Raw genomic sequence first — 11870 nt, 5'->3', positions numbered from 1 at the left:
TCTGTTAATAATATTCTGGTTCCTACATTATATATCAATATATATCAATACAGTCTGCAAGGGATACAGTCCGTAAGCACACATGATTGTGTGTGCTGCTGGTCTACTAATAGTACTAACCTTTAACAGGTAATTTTACTAATTTTCATTAATTACTAGTTTCTATGTAACTGTTTTTATATTGTTTTACTTTTTTTTTTATTCAAGAAAATGTTTTTAATTTATTTATCTTATTTTATAAAAACATTTTAAAAGTACCTTATCTTCACCATACCTGGTTGTCCAAATTAGGCATAATAATGTGTTAATTCCACGACTGCATATATCGGTTGATATCGGTTGATATCGGTATCGGTTGATATCGGTATCGGTAATTAAAGAGTTGGACAATATCGGAATATCGGATTTCGGCAAAAAGCCATTATCGGACATCCCTACCCAAAACGCATAAAAGAAACGATGTCCCTAAACCAGGGGTGCCGGATCAGGCCCGCGAACAGGTTTTATCCGGCCCGCGGGACGAGTTTGCTAAGTATAAAAATGAGCCGTAATTTTTGAATGAAAAAAACTGCTGTTCTAAATATGTCCACTAGATGTCGCAATAGCAATTATTTGTATCTTTGTAGATGATGCTACATATGTACCAAAAAAAATAAACCACATGATGATAGTGCACCAGTTAGGAAAATGAGCAAACTACATAAATAACATCCTGTAATTTGATTTTGACATTATTCTTTTATCTTGATGGATTGAAAATGAACACCAATGAGTTGACTGATGAACCTTATTACATAATTTATTCAGAAAGTATAAATAACGACAAATAAAGATAGAGTACTATTAACCGCAACATGTTAAGTGTTAAAACAAAACAAAACAACAGCATTAAGATTTGTACATTTTCAGAATGTGCTTGTTCTATTTTTAAACATAGAAAACAATCTGAAGTTGTCTTTATTTTTAAGTTATCGTGCCGTGATTTTACCAGTCCGGCCCACTTGGGAATAGATTTTTCTCTATGTGGCCCCCAATCTAAAATGAGTTTGACACCCTTGGTCTAAACTTAACAAAGCCTATAAGCAAATGTATGACATTAAACAAATCTGCCTTGACAAAATTAATACATTAATTTCGACTGACATTTAGTTTTTTTGTCAAATTGTCTAATTCTCTAATATAAATGTTTTCAATTCATGTATTTAAAAAACTATTTTCAGCGAACAGCAGAAAGACAATATAGAGAAATGTTTGGTCCAAAACATATTGAGCTTCCAATCAATATTGAAATATTTCTTAGTACTTTTTTGTACATTTTTATTTTGTTATATTTTATTACACCTAGAAACTTTATTTCCTTCCCTCTCTCAATGGTTGTGCCATCTATATGTATGTTTGTGTGACTATTTTGTGAACTGTTACCGAATAGCTTTTTTTTTGTTTTACATAAGTTGAAGGGGAACGGTACTTCTTTTTTTTTTGCCTCTCGTGAGAGACAACCCAGCAGGCACAAGACATTTATACAATGTTGATTATACATACATGTCCTTTAAACCTGAATTTGAAAAAAACGTTGCAAAATAGTTATATTTGTAAATTGAGACAACGTTGATGTCTAACATTGGATCCACGTTGCTGGTTGGGAAATGACCAAATGTCAAAGGTCAAATCAACGTCACAACCTTTGTGGCTTTTGAGTTTGATAAACGTCGTCAAAAAGCATGTTGTATGTTGTATTTGTGTCGTAGAATATTGGTTGGGAAATGACCAAAATTCAATGGTCAAATCAACGTCAGAACCCAACATTGATTAAACGTTGTCAAAAAGCATGTTGTTTTATCGTTATGTTTGAGTTGCTCAACATCAGGACTTAATTCAACAAGTTTACAACGTTGTTTTAATATCTTGTGCGTGCTGGGAAAAAGACAAAACATTGTTTTTTTGGTTTTTTTGCATTCTGATTTGTAAAAAAATCTGCTTGTTCTTCATGACAGGCAATGCAGCTAATGGGAGCAATCAATTCTGCCGCTAAATCACTTTAAAAATGCAACTGCCAACAATACTTTATTTACGTTCCGTAACCTGTATAATAACCAAGCTGTAGCAACATTGATACAGTAAGAACAAACACTAAGGAACTATTTTTTTAGCGTAGTAACACATCGTCTTGGGACGCCACGGCTACATCATGTGGTATACGTCCGTTGGTAGAGTGGCCGTGCCAGCAACTTGAGGGTTCCAGGTTCGATCCCCGCTTCCGCCATCCTAGTCACTGCCGTTGTGTCCTTGGGCAAGACACTTTACCCACCTGCTCCCAGTGCCACACACACTTGATTAAATGTAATTTAGATGTTGGGTTTCACTATGTAAAAGTGCTTTGAGTCACTAGAGAAAAGTGATATATAAATATAATCCACTTCACTTTATTAGCCGTAAGCTAGCTTTTGCTGGCTTTTGAGTTTGTAATTTTTGTGATTTCGAACTGTGAGTGCACCACAGGGCTAGTGACAGTGTGTGTGCGTGTCAGCAGGGCGGATGGAATTTGAGGACAGTTCAGCTAGTAGTTGTTGTTTTGGCTTTGTTATTAAATAGAAAGTTGATCCATCACCCCCTTGTTAGATTTGTTTGATATACAGGAGTGTATAGCGCTTTATATTGTGTTCAAAATGTGCAAACTTTTACTAAAATATGGACTTTTGTCGAGACTGGAACACATTATTCATGTTTACATTGTTTCTTATGACAACATTTGCTTCAATATGCGAACATTTCTATTTACAAACCCTGTTCAAGAACCAATTAGCTTCTCATAGTTTTCCCTTCCAGTGCAGCTAAAGAAGCTGCAGCCAAATAGAAGAAACAAACTGCAAACATTAGGTTTGTTATTGGTATGTTAAATCTATATGGTATATTAAAAATACTTTCAAATGTTAGTTCTTTATACAATTACTTTTTTTTTTAAAAAGTGTCGTAACGACTTCCATAATGATTGCGAACGACAGGCAAAATTCCAAAAGAGTGCAGTTCCCCTTTAATGTTAAGAAGTTTTGTGATTTCGAACTTTGAGTCCACCACCGGGCTAGTGACAGTGTGTGTGCGTGTCGGCAGGGCGGAGGCAAAATTCCAAAAGAGTGCAGTTCCCCTTTAATGTTAAGAAGTTTTGTGATTTCGAACTTTGAGTCCACCACCGGGCTAGTGACAGTGTGTGTGCGTGTCGGCAGGGCGGCTGAAATGAGGACAGTTCAGCTAGTAGTTGTTGTTTTGGCTTTGTTATTAAATAGAAAGTTCATCCATCACCCCCTTGTTAGATTTGTTTGATATACAGGAGTGTATAGCGCTTCATATTGTGTTCAAAGTGTGCAAACTTTTACTAAAATATGGACTTTTGTCGAGACTGGAACACATTATTTATATTTACATCGTTTCTTATGAGAAAATTTGCTTCAATATGCGAACATTTCTATTTACAAACCCTGTTCAAGAACCAGTTAGCTTCTCATAGTTTTCCCTTCCAGTGCAGCTAAAGCAGCTGCAGCCAAATAGAAGAAGCAAACTGCAAACATTAGGTTTGTTATTGGTATGTTAAATCTATATGGCATATTAAAAATACGTTCAAATGTTAGTTATTTATACAAGTACTTAAAAAAAAATATATATATATATATATACTCTGATGTGTAGTAATTAAAACATTTTTTTTTTCAAATTGTATTTTAATTTTTACCACAACATATCTACATCCAAATAAATCGGCAACCCCCGTAAAACTTCATCACTCGAGCGTTTAGATTCGGACCCGAGCACTCTTCCAATTCCAACGTTATTTCATTATTTGCTGGCTTACCCCTCGCTCACTTTAGTGAGCCCTCACGAGAGAATAAATCTTTCTTTCTGGGGCGAATGGGAGTTTTAAAGATGGTTTTGCACTCACTAAAGCGCTATTAAAAAAGCCTGTTAAAGGAGACAGTGTTACAGGCCAGAGGAGCACGCCCAGGTGTTGTGATTCATTTGACTTCTTTTTGTGGCTTGTTCAGGAGTGATCAATAAGGACTGAGTAAGTTCTGACCCGGTTTTATGGCCCTAAAGGATCTAAAATGAAATTGTATTTGTTTTTATCAGCCAGATCCCGCCTGTAAATTTACTGAGGTACCGAATGGGACAAATTTATATTTTGAATTCCTAGGCGGACTTCACTCATTAATTATCATAACTGCAGGCCTCATTTTATGCAACAAATTAAATCTTTGCCTATCAAAATAATATACAGTATTAGACTGGTGACCACATGAAGTGACACACTTTCCTGTAGTACCTGTAGCAATGTACAGTAAGTTTGGGGACTGTAGTCCTCATAAGAAATAATCAGTTCCAGGGTTAAACCATCACCATTACAGGAAATGTATCATTTTAACAGTCTTACCTGCAATACAAGTGTTTCAAAGTACAAACCCTGCTTCCATATGAGTTGGGAAATTGTGTTAGATGTAAATATAAACAATGATTTGCAAATCCTTTTCAACCCATATTCAATTGAATGCACTACAAAGACAAGATATTTGATGTTCAAACTCATAAACTTTATTTTTTTTTTGCAAATAATAATTAACTTAGAATTTCATGGCTGCAACACGTGCCAAAGTAGTTGGGAAAGGGCATGTTCACCACTGTGTTACATGGCCTTTCCTTTTAACAACACTCAGTAAACGTTTGGGAACTGAGGAGACACATTTTTTAAGCTTCTCAGGTGGAATTCTTTCCCATTCTTGCTTGATGTACAGCTTAAGTTGTTCAACAGTCCGGGGGTCTCAGTTGTGGTATTTTAGGCTTCATAATGCGCCACACATTTTCAATGGGAGACAGGTCTGGACTACAGGCAGGCCAGTCTAGTACCCGCACTCTTTTACTATGAAGCCACGTTGATGTAACACGTGGCTTGGCATTGTCTTGCTGAAATAAGCAGGGGCGTCCATGGTAACGTTGCTTGGATGGCAACATATGTTGCTCCAAAACCTGTATGTACCTTTCAGCATTAATGGTGCCTTCACAGATGTGTAAGTTACCCATGTCTTGGGCACTAATACACCCCCATACCATCACAGATGCTGGCTTTTCAACTTTGTGCCTATAACAATCCGGATGGTTCTTTTCCTCTTTGGTCCAGAGGACACGACATCCACAGTTTCCAAAAACAATTTGAAATGTGGACTCGTCAGACCACAGAACACTTTTCCACTTTGCATCAGTCCATCTAAGATGAGCTTGGGTCCAGCGAAGCCGACGGCATTTCTGGGTGTTGTTGATAAATGGCTTTCGCTTTGCATAGTACAGTTTTAACTTGCACTTACAGATGTAACGACGAACTGTAGTTACTGACAGTGGTTTTTCTGAAGTGTTCCTGAGCACATGTGGTGATATCCTTTACACACAGATGTTGGCTTTTGATGCAGAACCGCCTGAGGGATCGACGGTCACGGTCATTGCCGCTTACGTGCAGTGATTTCTCCAGATTCTCTGAACCTTTTGATGATAATTCGGACCGTAGATCGTGAAATCCCTAAATTCCTCGCAATAGCTCGTTGAGAAATGTTGTTCTTAAACCGTTGGACAATTTGCTCACGCATTTGTTCACAAAGTGGTGACCCTCGCCCCATCCTTGTTTGTGAATGACTGAGCATTTCATGGAATCTACTTTTATACCCAATCATGGCACCCACCTGTTCCCAATTAGCCTGTTCACCTGTGGGATGTCCTCAACTTTATCAGTCTTTTTTGCCACTTGTGCCAGCTTTTTTCAAAAACATTGCAGTGCATCAAATCCCAAATGAGCTAATATTTGCAAAAATTAACAACGTTTCTCAGTTCGAACTTTAAATATCTTGTCTTTGCAGTCTATTCAATTGAATATAGGTTGAAAAGGATTGGGAAATCATTGTATTCTGTTTTTATTCACGATTTACACAACGTGCCAACTTCACTGGTCTTGGGTTTTGTAGATTGGGAGTAAAACATGGCAATTTTCTGCCTGCAGAACATAAAGTTTCATGCTGTAATGCCTGGAAACTTTAACAACTGAGACCCACTTGGATTATTCCACGCTGTTGTGTTGAAAGTAATTGTCGCCACAGTACATGGAGTGTATCTGTCTGATTGTGGGATACAGCTGCGAAAATAGTATCACTTTTTCTGAATACTTTTTAAAAAAGCAACAACATCTGTGTTATTTTAGGAACTTTAACTACGACACTTTTGTCATGTTTAACGTCACTAATGGTACACAAGTTGACACGTTGCTATGGCGACTGACCTTTGGTGTACGCTTGAGCCAAATGGAAGTGTGATGGAGGTGAAATGGCTGATCGCAGAATTGCTGCCGTCGCACTACCAATGTTGCACCGCCACCGCCCATCACCCTCTACCCTCGTATATCACACAGACGGTTCATTACCTGAAGTGCTGCGTGCACTCCGGCTCGTGCAAAGTTATCGATCGCGCCTGTCGATCGTCAGCTCATCTGATTGGGTCACAAGTTTCGGACATCTCGGGATTCTCCAAGTTGTGCCATGCAGCATTTATTTGTCTGTGCTCTTTCATGCAGAAGCAATTAATATTACTGCAACTTCACTTCCAGGTCTTGGCACTTTGGAAACCCTCAAGTGACCCGCCTGGTGAGAGTCAAGAGCGCTACACAGTGAACTAAAAGTCCCAAGCTATCAGGTAGGTAGTGGGAAATCTGTGTTAGTGATGTTTGTTAAAAGCTAAAAGGTGGAAAAATGTCTGCTTTTACAAGCAGTTTAAAATGGATTTCCCCCCCCGCTATTGTAAGGGTGGCGTTTTGTGGCTGAGAGTTTGGTCTCTTTACATTAAAATTAAACACTAGTGACTTTGGTACACTATTATTGTCACTTTAACCCGGATAAATATGTGTATATAGTACTGCTTTCTAACATCACAAGTTATATTATGGTTTTCATCACTTTTCCCCTTCTCTCACCAAAAATGTCCCCCCCCCAAAAAGAAAAACACTTACGGATTAAATCCATTAAATGGCCATGCATGTTTTGTGCAACTTAATAGGTGCAATTTCTCAACATTTTAAATTCCAGCAGCACGGTGGTACAGGGGTTAGTGCATGTGCCTCACAATACGAAGGTCTTGAGTAGTCCTGAGTTCAATCCCGGGTTCGAGATCTTTCTGTGTGGAGTTTGCATGTTCTCCCCGTGACTGCGTGGGTTCCCTCCGGGTACTCCGCCTTCCTCCCACCACCAAAAACATGCACCTGGGTATAGGTTGATTGGCAACAATCTTTTAATCTTTTAAACTTTTAACGTCCGCACTGTTTTTATTTTTATTGTCTGCGTCATAACTTTGCTTTTATTTTCTTTCATTTCACTTTGTTGTCTGTGAAGCACTTTGAGTCTGCCTTGCGTATGAAAAGTGCTATACAAATAAAGTTAAAAAAATTTTTTTTTTTAAAAACAAACACTAAACTTGGCCCTCGTGTGTGAATGTGAGTGTGAATGTTGTCTGTCTATCTGTGTTGGCCCTGTGATGAGGTGGCGACTTGTCCAGGGTGTACCCCGCCTTCCGCCCAAATGCAGCTGAGATAGGCTCCAGCACCCCCCGCGACCCCAAAAGGGACAAGCGGTAGAAAATGGATGGATGGATGGATGGATTTTAAATTCCATATTTTAGACATGCTCTGAGCAGGGCCCACTAAGTTTAGGGGCCCTGCACACAGACGTGCATGCAATGAAGTAATGATTTAAAAATGGTTACTTTGTTGCTGTCATTTTAGTGAATTCATACAGTTTTTCAAACATTTAGGGTTGTACGGTATACCGGTACTAGTATAGCATCGTGGCACTAATGAATCAAAAACGATACAAAAATCTGTTTGAAAAGTACCGGTTCCCAACGGGCATGACGGCGTGCCATCAGGGCATGACATTGCTGGTTTACGAGCAGAGGAGCATGTTCGGCAGTGCACAATCACTGAGTACTTACAAGCAGACACGGTGTGTAGATAGAAAAGGGAGAATGGACGCATTTTGGCCTAAAAACTGACGATAAAGGTGAAGTTATAACACTATAACGCCCTCAGGAAGAGGTGCCTTAATACATGGCTAACGAGCTAGCTGCGAACATCCATCCGCAGTCGGCAGTGTTTTAGCTCCTTCTAAATCACTAATCCTCGCCTCCATGGCGACAAATAAAGTAAGTTTCTTACAAGTATCATCCCTGCAGGACGAGGAATATCTAAACATGCTTCACTACACACCGTACGAGGATACAATAGCTCACAAAAGCTAGCGCGCCTGAATGTAAACAAATGCCATGGGTGGATCTACACCTGACATCCGCTGTAATGATACCAAGTACAATAGCGTATCTAGTCGATACTGCAATGATTACTTGGCCAGCGTCTCCCAAAAAGTAGGATTCGTTGTAAATCGCACTGCAGGGGCAATTCTCTGTTGCCCAGAAAAAGTGGCACAGATTATAGTTGTGTACTGCATGTTTCGAAACATAACAAAACGCCACAGTTTGGAGCATGATAACAAAAATGTGGAGGGAAATGAGTGTCTCCATGGTGACAGCTGGTAGTACACACAAGATCCTCATTGAAATAGCACCATGTTATTTATGGTATTAAAATGATATTAAATGTTTTAGTGCATCACCTACATCAGTGTTTTTCAACCACTAGTGTGTCGTGAGATACAGTCTGGTGTGCCGTGGGAGATTATCTAATTTTACCTATTTGGGTTAAAAATATTTTTTTCAAACCAGTAATTATAGTCTGCAAATGATGTGTTGTTGTTGAGTGTCGGTGTTGTCTAGAGCTCGGCAGAGTAACCGTATAAAACTCTTCCATATCAGTAGGTGGCAGCTGGGAGCTAATTGCTTTGTAGATGTCGGAAACAGTGAGAGGCAGCGTGCAGGTCAAAAGGTATAATGCTTTAACCAAAAATAAACAAAAGGTGAGTGCCCCTAAGAAAAGGCATTGCAGCTTAGGGAAGGCTATGCAGAACGAAACTAAAACTGAACTGGCTACAAAGTAAACAAAAACAGAGTGCTGGACGACAGCAAAGACTTACTGTGGAGCACAGATGGCGTCCACAATGTACATCTGAACATGACATGACAATCAAAAATGTCCCCACAAAGAAGGATAAAAACAACTGAAATATTCTTGATTGCTAAAACAAAGTAGATGCGGGAAATATCGCTCAAAGGAAGACATGAAACTGCTACAGGAAAATACCAAAAATAGAGAAAAAGCCACCAAAATAGGAGCACAAGACAAGAACTAAAACACTACACACAGGAAAACAGCAAAAAACTCAAAATAAGTCACGGCGTGATGTGGCGGGTCGTGACAGTACACCTACTTTGAGACAAGAGCTATATTGATGCGTGGTTGGTTGTGGTTTAAAGTCATATCCAACAATTGCGACAACTTTTTATTGTCAACTGAGTTGAGTTTTTTTAATGATTTCTGCTGGTGGTGTGCCTCCAGATTTTTTCAACGCAAAAAATGTGCCTCGGCTCAAATAGGTTGAAAGACACTGACCTACATCACAACCACTAACATTAACACAATTTTATAGTTTGCATATGTTATCTACAAACCCTGTTTCCATATGAGTTGGGAAATTGTGTAAGATATAAATATAAACGGAATACAATGATTTGCAAATCATTTTCAACCCATATTCAATTGAATATGCTACAAAGACAACATATTTGATGTTCAAATTGATAAACTTTTTTTTTTTTGGCAAATAATCATTAACTTTAGAATTTGATGGCAGCAACACGTGACAAAGAAGTTGGGAAAGGTGGCAATAAATACTGATAAAGTTGAGGAATGCTCATCAAACACTTATTTGGAACATCCCACAGGTGTGCGGGCTAATTGGGAACAGGTGGGTACCATGATTGGGTATAAAAGTAGATTCCATGAAATGCTCAGTCATTCACAAACAAGGATGGGGCGAGGGTCACCACTTTGTCAACAAATGCGTGAGCAAATTGTTGAACAGTTTAAGAAAAACCTTTCTCAACCAGCTATTGCAAGGAATTTTGGGATTTCACCATCTACGGTCCTTAATATCATCAAAGGGTTCAGAGAATCTGGAGAAATCACTGCACGTAAGCAGCTAAGCCTGTGACCTTCGATCCCTCAGGCTATACTGCATCAACAAGCGACATCAGTGTGTAAAGGATATCACCACATGGGCTCAGGAACACTTCAGAAACCCACTGTCATTAACTACAGTTGGTTGCTACATCTGTAAGTGCAAGTTAAAACTCTACTATGCAAGGCGAAAACAGTTGATCAACAACACCCAGAAAAGCCGTCGGCTTCGCTGGGCCTGAGCTCATCTAAGATGGACTGATACAAAGTGGAAAAGTGTTCTGTGGTCTGACGAGTCCACATTTCAAATTGTTTTTGTAAACTGTGGACGTCGTGTCCTACCGACCAAAGAGGAAAAGAACCATCCGGATTGTTATAGGCGCAAAGTTGAAAAGCCAGCATCTGTGATGGTATGGGGATGTATTAGTGCCCAAGACATGGGTAACTTACACATCTGTGAAGGCGCCATTAATGCTGAAAGGTACATACAGGTTTTGGGGCAACATATGTTGCCATCCAAGCAACGTTACCATGGACGCCCCTGCTTATTTCAGCAAGACAATGCCAAGCCACGTGTTACATCAACGTGGCTTCATAGTAAAAGAGTGCGGGTACTAGACTGCCCTGCCTGTAGTCCAGACCTGTCTCCCATTGAAAATGTGTGGCGCATTATGAAGCCTAAAATACCACAACTGAGACCCCCTGACTGTTGAACAACTTAAGCTGTACATCAAGCAAGAATGGGAAAGAATTCCACCTGAGAAGCTTAAAAAATGTGTCTCCTCAGTTCCCAAACCTTTACTGAGTGTTGTTAAAAGGAACGGCCATGTAACACAGTGGTGAACATGCCCTTTCCCAACTACGGTACTTTGGCACGTGTTGCAACCATGAAATTCTAAGTTAATTATTATTTGCAAAAAAAAAATAAAGTTTGTGAGTTTGAACATCAAATATGTTGTCTTTGTAGTGCATTCAACTGAATATGGGTTGAAAAGGATTTGCAAATCATTGTATTGTGATGGGATCAGACAAAGAGCAGCTCGAAGATCTCTATGAGGAACACTGACAAGGAACCCAGATTTCCCTCGCCCGGACGCGGGTCACCGGGGCCCCCCTCTGGAGCCAGGCCCGGAGGTGGGGCACGATGGCGAGCGCCTGGTGGCCGGGCCTGCCCCCATGGGGCCCGGCCGGGCACAGCCCGAAGAGGCAACGTGGGTCCCCCCTCCAATGGGCTCACCACCCATAGCAGGGGTCATAGAGGTCGGGTGCGATGTGAGCTGGGCGGCAGCCGAAGGCAGGGCACTTGGCGGTCCGATCCTCGGCTACAGAAGCTAGCTCTTGGGACGTGGAACGTCACCTCGCTGGGGGGGAAGGAGCCTGAGCTAGTGCGCGAGGTGGAGAAGTTCCGGCTAGATATAGTCGGACTCACTTCGACGCACAGCAAGGGCTCTGGAACCAGTTCTCTCGAGAGGGGCTGGACTCTCTTCCACTCTGGCGTTGCCGGCAGTGAGAGGTGACGGGCTGGGGTGGCAATTCTTGTTTCCCCCCGGCTCAGAGCCTGCACATTGGAGTTCAACCCGGTGGACGAGAGGGTAGCTTCCCTCCGCCTTCGGGTGGGGGAACGGGTCCTGACTCTGGTTTGCGCTTATGCGCCAAACCGCAGCTCAGAGTACCCACCATTTTTGGATTCACTCGAGGGAGTACTTGAGAGTGCGCCCCCGGGTGATTC

The sequence above is a fragment of the Nerophis lumbriciformis genome, linkage group LG06 (assembly GCF_033978685.3).
Source record: "Nerophis lumbriciformis linkage group LG06, RoL_Nlum_v2.1, whole genome shotgun sequence".
Lineage (NCBI taxonomy): Eukaryota > Metazoa > Chordata > Actinopteri > Syngnathiformes > Syngnathidae > Nerophis > Nerophis lumbriciformis.
Note: the sequence above shows the minus strand (reverse complement) of the source record.